Source organism: Schistocerca nitens, chromosome 10 (assembly GCF_023898315.1).
Source record: "Schistocerca nitens isolate TAMUIC-IGC-003100 chromosome 10, iqSchNite1.1, whole genome shotgun sequence".
In the NCBI taxonomy this organism is placed as follows: domain Eukaryota; kingdom Metazoa; phylum Arthropoda; class Insecta; order Orthoptera; family Acrididae; genus Schistocerca; species Schistocerca nitens.
Window position 1 is genome coordinate 203380042 of NC_064623.1, and position 13648 is coordinate 203393689.

Here is a 13648-nt window from a genome sequence, read left to right on the forward strand (position 1 = left end):
GTGTGACTTACCGCGTAATCGAAATTTAGCTGGTTTCTTTTAGTACTCATGTGTATAGCTTCACACTTTTCTTTATTCAGGGTCAATTACTACTTTTTACACCTTACTGATATCTTTTCTAAATCACATTGCAAGTCGTTTTGGTCATCTGATGAGTTTACAAGTCGGTAAATGACAGCATCATCTGCAAACAATCTAAGACGGCTACTCAGATTGTCTCTTATGTCGTTGAAATAGATCAGGAACAATAGAGGGCCTGTAAAAGTTGCTTGGGGAACGCCGGATATTACTTCTGTTTTACTCGATGACTTTCTGTCTATTACTACGAACTGTGACCTTTCTGACAGGAAATCACGATTCCAGTCGCACAACTGAGGCGATACTCCGTAGGCACGCAGTTTGGTTAGAAGATATGATGATAGATGATTGGAAAGACTTGGGTAGTAAGAGACAGAGACAGAGAAACGTTACTCTAAGCCAGCCCTGTATGAAAGCCTCGAACCTACTTCGAACCTTGCAGTCTCGGTTCGCTACAGTTTAATTTACGGATTAATGTTTCTAAATACTATTTACAAAAATACTATAACTATTACGAACGTTGTGGAAAGCGCAGTAGTATGTCAGTGTGAAGTAGATTATTAATTAACTTTCATTTCCTATTTTATATGTTTTGAATTTTACCTGTTGTGTAGCTCGTGTACTAAGTGTTCAGTTACAAATGTTACATCCCAACAGCGATATAATGACAGTGGGATGGATATGCCTGCCTTCTATACTTAAGCCAGAACAGGTTTACAGGGTTGATTGCATTACAGCGTTTATTCCGATACAGTTTAATTAGTTTAGATGTTGTGTAAGGTTATCTGTGGTACGTGTTTGTGAAAGTGTTCACTCTTTGAGTTTCTGCTGTCTGTCCTGGTGAACGAACTGGAACTGCTTTCTTATGTGCTTCGTGTGTGTTCCAGTGCTCTGTTATACGGCCTTATCTGTCTGTATTCGTCATGTAATGTTCTTGAGATATCATCAACGATTTTATTTACTATTTCGCACTCGTATTTGTCTCTTATTGCCCGTATCAGGTCACTGTTGTTCTGCGTTGGTGTATGGTGTGCTGTTTTGGGCAGCTCCATTTTGCCATGTACAGTAAATTTTAACCACGGCGGCAGTTCACAAGCTTAGCCGTTTCGAAAATGCTTGCACTCTTGGCCCTTTAGCTAATGATCGTGCCATTCCGAACGTCAGAGAAATCGTCCCGTTTCCGCCTAACGACCACTACAGTACTGTTTTCCGCGTCTTTCCAAGACGCTTTATAGACCCTCCACTGCTAGTGCTGCCACCTGGAGCCCGTGAGTGGTTATCACACGTTGACACTGAACGTACTTGGTGGCCACATTAATGTGCTCGACCGTATACTTCCAGAATGACGATACAGTATGCTTTGTAAATAAAAGCGAAACGCGTCTGATGAAAAATGCCCTCCAACTGCAGCAAGCTGCTGCTTCTTCTTCCTGGCCTTCATTTCGCGTCTTCACAGGGACGCCATGTTGATTTTCTGGTGTGAAAAGATCGTTTCCGAAATTATTGGGAAAATTGAAGCAGGACGTGACGTGGTAGCAGACCGATATTCACCTAATCGGATGTGGGAAACCGCCTTAAAACCAAATCCAGCATGGCCGGCAAACCGGCTCTCGTCATTAATTCGCCGGGTAGGTTCGATCAGGGGATGGTACGCCTCCCATAATCCCGGGATAGGCCTCATAACGTGCGCTGCTGTGCAGTTGGGTTTGCAGTAGGCTTAACACGGAAAAACCAATAACAATTGATTTTTCTTACTACAGGGCTATTACAAATGATTGAAGCGATTTAATAAATTCACTGTAGCTCCATTCATTGACGTATGGTCACGACACACTACAGATACGTAGAAAAACTCATAAAGTTTTGTTCGGCTGAAGCCGCACTTCAGGTTTTTTGCCGCCAGAGCGCTCGAGAGCGCAGTGAGACAAAATGGCGACAGGAGCCGAGAATGCGTATGTCGTGCTTGAAATGCACTCGCATCAGTCAGTCATAACAGCGCAACGACACTTCAGGACGAAGTTCAACAAAGATCCACCAACTGCTAACTCCATTCGGCGATGGTATGCGCAGTTTAAAGCTTCTGGATTCCTCTGTAAGGGGAAATCAACGGGTCGGCCTGCGAAGAAACGGTTGAATGCGTGCGGGCAATTTTCACGCGTAACCCGCGAAAGTCGACGAATAAAGCAAGCAGGGAGCTAAACGTACCACAGCCGACGGTTTGGAAAATCTTACGGAAAAGGCTAAAGCAGAAGCCTTACCGTTTACAATTGCTACAAGCCCTGACACCCGATGACAAAGTCAAACGCTTTGAATTTTCGGCGCGGTTGCAACAGCTCATGGAAGAGGATGCGTTCAGTGCGAAACTTGTTTTCAGTGATGAAGCAACATTTTTTCTTAATGGTGAAGTGAACAGACACAATGTGCGAATCTGGGCGGTAGAGAATCCTCACGCATTCGTGCAGCAAATTCGCAATTCACCAAAAGTTACGTGTTTTGTGCAATCTCACGGTTTAAAGTTTACGGCCCCTTTTTCTTCTGCGAAAAAAACGTTGCAGGACACGCGTATCTGGACATGATGGAAAATTGGCTCATGCCACAACTGGAGACCGACAGCGCCGACTTCATCTTTCAACAGGATAGTGCTCCACCGCACTTCCATCATGATGTTCGGCATTTCTTAAACAGGAGATTGGAAAACCGATGGATCGGTCGTGGTGGAGATCACGATCAGCAATTCATGTCATGGCCTCCACGCTCTCCCGACTTAACCCCATGCGATTTCTTTCTGTGGGGTTATGTGAAAGATTCAGTGTTTAAACCTCCTCTACCAAGAAACGTGCCAGAACTGCGAGCTCGCATCAGCGATGCTTTCGAACTCATTGATGGGGACATGCTGCGCCGAGTGTGGGAGGAACTTGATTATCGGCTTGATGTCTGCCGAATCAGTAAAAGGGCACATATCGAACATTTGTGAATGCCTAAAAAAACTTTTTGAGTTTTTGTATGTGTGTGCAAATCATTGTGAAAATATCTCAAACAATAAAGTTATTGTAGAGCTGTGAAATCGCTTCAATCATTTGTAATAACCCTGTATTTTAACTTTTATCGCTTGGTATGTTCCTTTAATTTTACAAATGGTGTTCACGACTTTGGGATCACAGATTTACTTCGAACTTGGTACACCTTTCTTCTTCTTCATGTGCCGTCTCCTCTAAGAAGGTTGGCTGTCATCATGGCAAATTCTGATCTTGATTTGGCCGATCTAAGGAGTTCTGACGTTGAACAGTTGTACCAATTTTTTAAATTGTCAATCCAGGATGTCCGTCTTCTACCCCTCGTTCTCTTCCCACAAATTTTCCCTTCTAGTATTATTCGCAATATTTTGTAATTTACTCCCCTAATAACATGGCCTAAATATTGTAGCTTCCTTACTTTAATAGTTTTAATTAATTCTTTTTCCTTTCCCATTCTTCTTAGGACATCTTGATTAGTAATCCTCGACACCCAACTAATTCTGAGTATTCTTCTATATGCCCACAGTTCAAAAGCTTCTAAACTGTTCATGTCCTTCTTTTTCAATGTCCACGCTTCAATTCCGTATAATAATTTTGAGAATACATAGCATCTTAGCAACCTCATTTTTGTGTTTAAACAAATGTCTCTCGAAAAGAATGCATTTTTCATCTTATTAAAGATACTTCTGGCCTGTCCTATTCTCGATTTAATTTCTTCTGAGCTTTCAATCTCCTCATTTACAACTGTTCCGAGATATTTAAATTTACGTACTTGATCGACTCTTTCCCTATTGCTTGTAAGGTTTTCTTGTTGGTGTGTTTTAGATATCACCATGAACTTAGTCTTGCTTACGTTAAGAGTCAAGGCAAATTCTTCACTTTTTTCTGCGACTTTGTCAAGAAGTAATTGTAGATCTTTGAGGTTTCCAGCTAGTAGTACAGTGTCATCAGCAAACCTAACATTGTTAATGTTTAGCCCATTCACTTTAATGCCAGCTATTTCATCTGATAGAGCTGCCTGGATTATGTCTTCTGAATACATAATAAACAATAAGGGTGAGAGAACGCAACCTTGTCTCACACCCCTCTTTATTTCTATATCATTCGATAATTCATTTTCTACCTTCACGGTTGCGGTTTGATTGTAGTAGAGGTTGTATATAATGCGGATGTCTTTCTTATCAAGTGTACACCTTTAGTAGGCTAATAAAACAACATTACGTGTAAGTAGTAACGTAACTGATGTATCTGCGCGTAGGGACCGCGTATTGGAATTCATGACGTTGACTATGGATATTGTATCACACACACAGTCCCTTTCGCTGTTCAGAGATGTCACTAAACTCGCCCAATGCTGTAAGCAATCATAAATGAGCAGTTCCTATTAGACAGAGGGGGTCCGACAGCCGATCAGTTCCAGTCATTCCACCAGGAATGTTGTCTGTAGTTCAACCATCACTAGGCGCTCAGTACCGCGGTTCCAGTCCGTGCACATTGATACATTGTGTCAGGAACGGTTCTCAGCATCGGAAGTGTCCAGGAGTCTCGGAGTGAACCAAAGCGATGCTGTTCGGACATGGAGGAGATGCAGAGAGACTTGAACTATCGATGACAAGCCTTACTAAGGCTGCCCCAAGGTCTACTTCTGCAGTGGATGACCGCTACCTACGACATTATGGCTCGGAGGAGCCCTGACAGCAACGCCACCATGCTGAATAATTCTTTTCCTGCAGCCACAGACGTCGTGTTACGACTCAAACTGTGCGCAATAGGCTGCATGATGCGCAACTTCACTCCCGACGTCCATGGCGAGGTCCATCTTTGCAACCACGACACCATGCAGCGCGGTACAGATGGGCCCAACAACATGGCGAAAGGACCGCTCAGGATTGGCATCAAGTACTCTGATTGTCGCATAAGGCTTCAACCAGACAATCGTCGTGTTTGAAGGCAACCCGGTCAGGCTGAACGCCTTAAACTAACTGTCCAGAGAGTGCAGCAAGGTGGAGGCTCCCTGATGTTTTGGGGTGGCATTACGTGGGGCCGACGTACGCCGCTGGTGGTCATGGAAGGCGTCGTAACGGCTGTACGATACGTGAATGCCATCCTCCGACCGATAGTACAACCTTACCGGCAGCATACTGGCGAGGCATTCGTCTTCATGGACGAAAATTCGCGTCCTCATCGTGGGACAATCTGTACCAAGAATGCCTTGATGAACTTGTGGATAGTATTCCACGACGAATAGAGGCATGTATTAATCCAAGAGGACATGCGACTGGGTATTAGAGGGAGCGGTGTGTACTGCAATCTGGACCACCACCTCTGAAGGTCCCGCTGTATGGTGGTACAACATGCAATGTGTGGTTTTCATGAGCAATAAAAAGGGCGGAATTGATGTTTATGTTGACCTCTATTGCAATTTTCTGTACTGGTTCCGGAACTCTCAGGACCGAGGTGATGCAAATTTTTTTTTTGTGTATGTATTAATACTTATCGACAAAAAAGTGAAGAGACGCATAGAGTTTTCCTGAAAATGTATCCTGTTGTGGTTTGCTAAATCCCTTACACGTGCAGTCTGACAAGGCGCCGGGTACTACTTTGCACCTCGACGGTTCAAGCTGCAGACACAGAAGCAGGAGGCGTTTAGCAGTTAACCTGCGTAACGCTAAGACGTTGCTAATGTAGCAAGAACGAATAGTGGAGGGCAAATTTTTTCAATACCACTTACTACAAAATTGAAGATTTGAGCGAGAGTAGAGCCGTCGCTTCATATACATTCATCTTACGAAACTCGAATGCTAACCATTTGATCAGCATCTACTCGAACACACAGTACCTACGCAAAAATATGCCAGTTACATGATACACGTGTAACACTTCTCTTCCTATTTTCTCGGAACTGCCAGCGTCTTTCACTTTTCTACTTGCACATTATAGCCTACGTATTATAGGTGTATAAGGTTGAAGTAAATCCGTGATCCGTTCATCGTTGCCTCCCGTTGTAATTATGTCGCTAGAAATAAAGAGGTCTGTCAGACAATTTGGATAGCCGTTTTCACGATACTGCCGATTTTTTTCAGCCAACATTTGGTCGTGCCTTATGTCTGAGTCCAGAACACCCGTTGCCGGCTGGAAGCTATGCGTCTCTCCCGCATAGTCGTCGCTTCCCGCCTTCCTGTGTATAGAGGCCGCACAGCTGACTGGCAGAGCGGTGGGGGAGGCGGGTTTAGCACTCGCTTTCATTTCCTTTCCAGAGCTGCGCCCGGCAGCTGTCGGCACCGCCTGCACAATAAGGCCGCTTCTTGCCTCGGCAGGTGAGCTGTCCTCTGCAAGAAGGGGGGGGGGGGGGGGGGGAGGACGAGGGAGGCACCTCCAGCAGGCCAGGCAGCTGGACAGCTGGAGTCTGCAGCTGCCTCTTCCTGTCCGGAAGCGCGTGCCAAGGCTGCCCGCCGCCTTAAGACGTTCAACCTCCGTAACCTGCAGCAGTAGGAACCGAAATACGAGGCCAGGCTAAAGCCGTCCTCACAAAGGACTCGAAAGCCAATGCGGACATCCGCTTAACGGGCCAGCCAAAAACTGTTTACACGCCGTGTTGTAACATTACAATCCTCACTTTGTTTTAATTGATCTGCTGATTGGTATGATGCGGCCTGCCACAAATTCGTCATCTCATTAATAGCACTTTGACCACTTGGATGTACTTAAATCTCAGTCTTCCTATATACATTTCAAACTGTACAACTCCCTCATGTATCATTAAGTTTATTCCTTAATACAGGTCCTATCATCTTTTTCCTTCTTCTTGTCAATATATCCCACATGTTCCTTCTTCATCACTTCTGCAGAGTACAATGCTGCAGTGCCTGTCAGCTGTCCGCTGCAGAGTGAAAATCTCCTTCTGGAAAGATCCCCTAGGCTGTGGCTAAGCCATGTCTCCGCAATATCCTTTCTTTCAGTAGTGCTATTTCTGCAAGGTTCGCAGGAGAGCTTCTGTAAAGTTTGGAAGGTAGGAGACGAGGTACTGGCAGATGTAAAGCTGTGAGGACGGGGCGTGAGTCGTGCTTGGGTAGCTCAGTTGGTAGAGCACTTGCCCCCGAAAGGCAAAGGTCCCGAGTTCGAGTCTCGGTCCGGCACACAGTTCTAATCTGCCAGGAAGTTTCGAAACTCGTCTAGCTTGAAGGGGGAAAGCAGATGGCGCTATGGTTGGCCCGCTAGATGGCGCTGCCATAGGTCAAACGGATATCAACTGCGTTTTATTAAATACGAACCCCCATTTTTTTATTACATATTCGTGTAGTACGCAAAAAGAAATATGAATGTTTTAGTTGGACCACTTTTTCGCTTTGTGATAGATGGCGCTGTAATAATCACAAACACATGTCTCACAATTTTAGATGAACTGTTGGTAACAGGTAGGTTTTCTAAATTAAAATGCAGAACGTAGGTACGTTTGAACATTTTGTTTCGACTGTTCCAATGTGATACATGTACCTTTGAGAACTTATCATTTCTGAGAACGCATGCTGTTACTACGTGATTACCTGTAAATACCACATTAATGCAATAAATGCTCAAAATAATGTCCGACAATACGTGTAACGACATTCCTCTCAACAGCGAGTAGTTCGCCTTCCGTAATGTTCGCGCATGCATTGACAGTGCGCTGACGCATGTTGTCAGGCGTTGTCGGTGGATCACGACAGCACATATCCTTCAACTTTCCCCACAGAAAGAAATCCGGGGACGTCAGATCCGGTGAACGTGCGGGCCATGGTATTATGGTGCTTCGACGACCAATCCACATATCATGAAGTATGCTATTCAATATCGTTTCAACCGCACGCGAGCTATGTGCCGGACATCCATCATGTTGGAAGTACGTCGCCATTCTGTCATGCAGTGAAACACCTTGTAGTAACATCGGTATAACATTACGTAGGAAATCAGCATACATTGCACCATTTAGATTGCCATCGACAAAATGGGGGCCAATTATCCTTCCTCCCATAATGCCGCACCATACATTAATCCGCCAAGGTCGCTGATGTTCGACTTGTCGCTGCATCGTGGATTTTCCGTTGCCCAATAGTGCATATCATGCCGGTTTACGTTACCGCTGTTGGTGAATGACGCTTCACGCTAAACAGAACGCGTGCAAAAAAAAAAAAAAAAAAAAAAAAAAAAAAAAAAACTGCCATCGTCCCGTAATTTCTCTTCTGCCCAGTGGCAGAACTGTACACGACGTTCAAAGTCGTCGCCATGCAATTCCTGGTGCACAGAAATATGGTACGGGTGCAATCGATGTTGATGTAGGATTCTCAACACCGACCTTTTTGAGATTCCCGATTTTCGCGCAATTTGTCTGCTACTGATGTGCGGATTAGCCGCGACAGCAGCTAAAACACCTACTTGGGCATCATCATTTGTTGCAGGTCGTGGCTGACGTTTTACATGTAGCTGGACACTTCCTGTTTCCTTAAATAACGTAACTATCCGGCGAACGGTCCGGACATTTGGATGATGTCGTCCAGGATACCGAGCAGCATACATAGCACATGCCCGTTGGGCATTTTGATCACAACAGCCATACATCAACACCATATCGACCTTTTCCGCAATTGGTAAACGGTCCATTTTAATACGGGTAATGTATCACGAAGCAAATACCGTCCGCACTGACGGAATGTTACGTGATACCACGTTTGTGACTATTAGAGCGCCATCTATCACAAAGCGAAAAAAGTGGTCCAACTGAAACATTCATATTTCTTTACGTACTACACGAGTATGTAATAAAAAATGGGGGTTCGTATTTTAAAAAAACGCAGTTGATATCCGTTTGACCTATGGCAGCGCCATCTAGCGGGCCAACCATAGCGCCATCTGGTTTCCCCCTTCAAGCTAGACAAGTTTCGATCTTTGTAGTTTTTTCGTTTGATGCTTATTTCGTGAGATATTTGGCCCGGTCACTATCAATGGACCACCCTGTATACATAATAAATGTACAAGTGCAGGTTGTTGATACATGGTTGACGACATACAGATGTTGGAGTCTACCCCTGCGACCTCTCGCAACAAACAGGAAGTCCGGTTTCGAGACGCAGTCAGGCACATTTTTCATTGTCATCATTCCACTATAAAGCTGATGGTAGCCCATATTCGCAACTGCTAATGCATTCCATGCAGTTCTGCGGAGAACCTCTTCCTTCCCCTAGCAGCCCACGTCATTTTCAACCTAACGATGTTAGAGCACCACATCTCAAACACTTCTCAAGGTATTTGATTCACTGATGCTGTGCTTCAAACGTACATTCTCAGAAACTTTTTCCTGGAATTGACGCCCGTGTTTCGTACCATCACATATTCTTCAGGTTTGTTTTCTTCAGTACAGCGTGCTCCACGGCCGTGTTAATGAGATCAAAGACAGGAGGAAGGGAAGCATGAGTCGCAAATTTTTAATCTCTTTATTTCAGATCGATTTCAGCTACTATGTAGCTATCGTCAATAAATAAAATCGCTAATGGTAAAACATTCCCATTACAGATAAACAGTTAAACATTTTGTTATTTGTAATGGTAATGTGGTACCATGTGGGATTTTATTTACAAAGAGTCATCGTGACTTGGATGTAATTGCACTGAAGATAGCTATGTAGTAGATGATATCGATCTGCAGTAAACAGATTCAAAATTTACGACTCATGCTGCCCTTTCTCTGTCTTTGCTGTCAGACATTTATCCCCCGGTGTGCCATATCTGTTTTTGCTGGTCTGCTTTTATTTCCTCCTTGCACTGTCGTCCGCCCCTCGTGGTCTCGCGGTAGCGTTCTCGCTTCCCGACCACGGGGTCCCGGGTTCGATTCCTGGCGGGATCAGGTATTTTCCCTGTCTCGAGATGACTGGGTGTTGTTGTGTCGTCTTCATCATCATCATCATTCATCCCCATTACTGTCGGAGGAAGGCAACGGCAAACCACCTCCACTAGGACCTTGCCTAGTAAAGCGGTGCGGGTCTCCCGCATCGTTCCCCTACGCTCTGTCACGGAGTATGGGACATCATCATCATCATCATCATCATCATCATCATCATCATCATCATCATCATCATCTTACACTGTACGTCATAGTTTATTCTGCACCCAAGGCGACAGACTGTCTTCCCTACGTCAGCTTCGGCATACTGTCCTTAGCGTAAGTTAGTTTAAGTTTGATTAAGTTGTGTGTAAGCCTAGGGACCACTTCTCAGCAGTTTGGTCCCATAGGAACTTACCACAAACCTCCAAAATTTCAAAATTTCCAAGTTCATCGCTAATCTCAGTTATTCCTATCATCATCACTTAATTCATTCATTTGTTTCCTCTCAGTCGATAATATCTGCTCATTAGACGCTCATTCCATTTAGCAAGTCAAGTAATTCTTTCTCACTTTCATTGATGTTATCAGTCTCATAAATAGCTTTTACCATTTATATCTTTGCACTCTGAATTTTAAGGTCTTTCTTTACTGTTCCTCATTGCTTGTTCGATGTGCGGTTTGTAATGTAGGGGCGAAAGAGTAGATCTGTGTCTTATACCCTTTTTAATTCGAGTACTTCGGCTGTGTAGACCTTTTCAAGTGATTGCATAGTACAAAGACTAGCCAAGTGTTTTGTCTCGAATGTGACATTCTGTGGAGATGAAGTAAGAGAGGAGGAAAGGAGGTTGTAAGAAGTTGAGATGTGGGCGTGGAAGACGATGGAAAGTCTTTAGTTGGGTACGGAGAGTGGATCGTGAACAGGTCCTGGAAAGAGCAGAGGAGAAAATAAGGCTATTGGAAGTTATATGAAATAAAAATAATAAACTCACACGTTGCGATGGGACTGTTTGATGGTGAATGGATTGGAAACGTTGGTATACGGGATAAGAATGGAAGAAAGACGAATACATAAGATGGTGGATCACGTTGAAGGAAGTGGAAATAAAGGAAGTATCAGAAGACAGCTGGGTATGGAGAGCAACCATGTGAATTAAAGTTGGGAACCGCTGGCATTGATGATGATGGCGATATTGATGATCACGGCGACAATACTATCAACTACATCAATGTATGACGAGAGATATGAAGACAATGATGATGATAATTGGATATGTGGTGTAATTATAAAGACGGTGATCATGATAATTATGAAGACGACGCTGATTATGTCCATGATTATGAATAAGAAGATGGTCATGCTAATAAAACGATGGTGACACAAAATATGATGCTGATGCTACAAATAATGATGCAATGTAAAACTTTGAATGTACTGAAAATAATGTTGACCTTAAAATGATGAAGATGCTAAAATTTAGGGTGGTACTAAAAGTGAAATTAAACGACCGTATGGCACTGATGACTGGGAGTCCCCAGTTGGGGAAGTTCGGCCGCCGATTTTTCAGTTGGTGCTACACTGGGCGACTTGCGTATCGGTCATGATGGAATGATGATGAGGAGAACACAACACCCATTCGCCGAGCAGAGAAGAACTCCGATCCGGCTGGTTATTGAACCCGCACCGCTCCATGGTAGTTAGATGCACTGACCACTAGCGGATGTTGATACCAAAATTTTGGTGATACTAAAATGGCGGTGATACAAAAATGATGGTCGCACTGCAAAAAGTGAGGAGGATTGGAAATGATGATGGTAAAAACAATGATCTTGCTGAAAATGATGATAATGCTAAAATGGTGATGATTCTACACTACTGGCCATTAAAATTGCTACACCACGAAGATGACTTGCTACACACGCGAAATTTAACCGACAGGAAAAAGATGCTGTGATATGCAAATGATTAGCTTTTCAGGTTGGCGCCGGTGGCGACACCTACAACGTATTGACATGAGGAAAGTTTCCAACCGATTTCCCATACACAAACAGCAGTTGACCGGCGTTCCCTGGTGAAACGTTGTTGTGATGCCTCGTGTAAGGAGGAGAAATGCGTACCATCACGTTCCCGACTTTGAAAATGTCGGATTGTAGCCTAACGCGATTGCGGTTTATCGTATCGCAACATTGCTGCTCGCTTTGTTCGAGATCCAATGACTGTTAGCAGAACTTGGAATGGGTGGGTTCAGGAGGGTAATACGCAACGCCGTGCTGGATCCCAACGGCCTCGTATCACTACCAGTCGAGATGACAGGCATCTTATCCGCATGGCTGTAACGGATCGTGCAGCCACGTCTCGATCCCTGAGTCAACAGATGGGGACGTTTGCAAGACAACAACTATCTGCACGACAAGTTCGACGACGTTTGCAGCAGCATGGACTATCAGCTCGGAGACCATGGCTGCGGTTACCCTTGACGCTGCATCACAGACAGGAGCGCCTGCGATGGTATACTCAGCGACGAACCTGGGTTCACGAATGCAAAACGTTATTTTTTCGGATGAATCCAGGTTCTGTTTACAGCATCATGATGGTTGCATCCGTGTTTGGCGACATCGCGGTGAACGCACATTGGAATCGTGTATTCGTCATCGCCATACTGGCGTATCACCCGGCGTGATGACATGAGGTGCCATTGGTCACACGTCTCGCTCACCTCTTGTTCGCATTGACGGCACTTTGAACAGTGGGCGTTACATTTCAGATGTGTTACGACCCGTGGCCCTATCCTTCATTCGATGCCTGCGAAACCCTACATTTCAGCAGGATAATGCACGACCGCATGTTGCAGGTCCTGTACGGGCCTTTCTGGATACAGGAAATGTTCGACTACTGCCCTGGCCAGCACGTTCTCCAGATCTCTCACCAATTGAAAACGTCTGGTCAATGGTGGCCGAGCAACTGGCTCCTCACAATACACCACTCTTGATCAACTGTGGTATCGTGTTGAAGCTGCATGGGGAGCTGAACCTGTACACGCCACCCAAGCTGTGTTTGACTCAATGCCCAGGAGTATCAATGCCGTTATTACGGCCAGAGGTGGTTGTTCTGGATACTGATTTCTCATGATCTATGCACCCAAATTGCGTGAAAATGTAATCACATGTCAGTTCTAGTATAGTATATTTGTCCAATGAATACCCGTTTATCATGTGCTATTCTTCTTGGTGTAGCGATTTTAATGGCCAGTAGTGTAAAAATGGTGATGACAGTAAAATTATGGTGATGTAGAAATGATGGTGCCACTATAAATGAGGATGAAGCTGAAAATGACGTTAAAAATGTCCTGAAAATTATGATGACACTGATGATGACGCTAAAAATGCAAAAATGGATATGGCACTAAAATGTTGCTGATGCACAAATGACGATTACGCTAAAATGACGATGACGCTACAATGATGATGATGACGCTACAATGATGATGATTATGATGACGCTACAATGATGATGATGACGCTACAATGATGATGATGACGCTACAATGATGATGATGATGATGACGCTACAATGATGATGATGACGCTACAATGATGATGATGCTGCAAAAATAATGATGATTATGTTAAAAGTGTTGCTGTTGGTTAGAGGGACAATACTGATGATCATGACTATAACACAGAGACAACTATGGTGATGATCA

At 44.3% G+C, this 13648-nt stretch overlaps 1 non-coding gene across 1 annotated transcript; it reads left to right on the forward strand.

Moving 5' to 3' along the window:
• The first annotated feature begins 7154 nt into the window (after window positions 1–7154).
• Window positions 7155–7229, forward strand: Trnas-cga (transfer RNA serine (anticodon CGA)). The gene has a single exon. It is a non-coding gene; the product is annotated as a tRNA-Ser (tRNA).
• Window positions 7230–13648: the final 6419 nt, after the last annotated feature.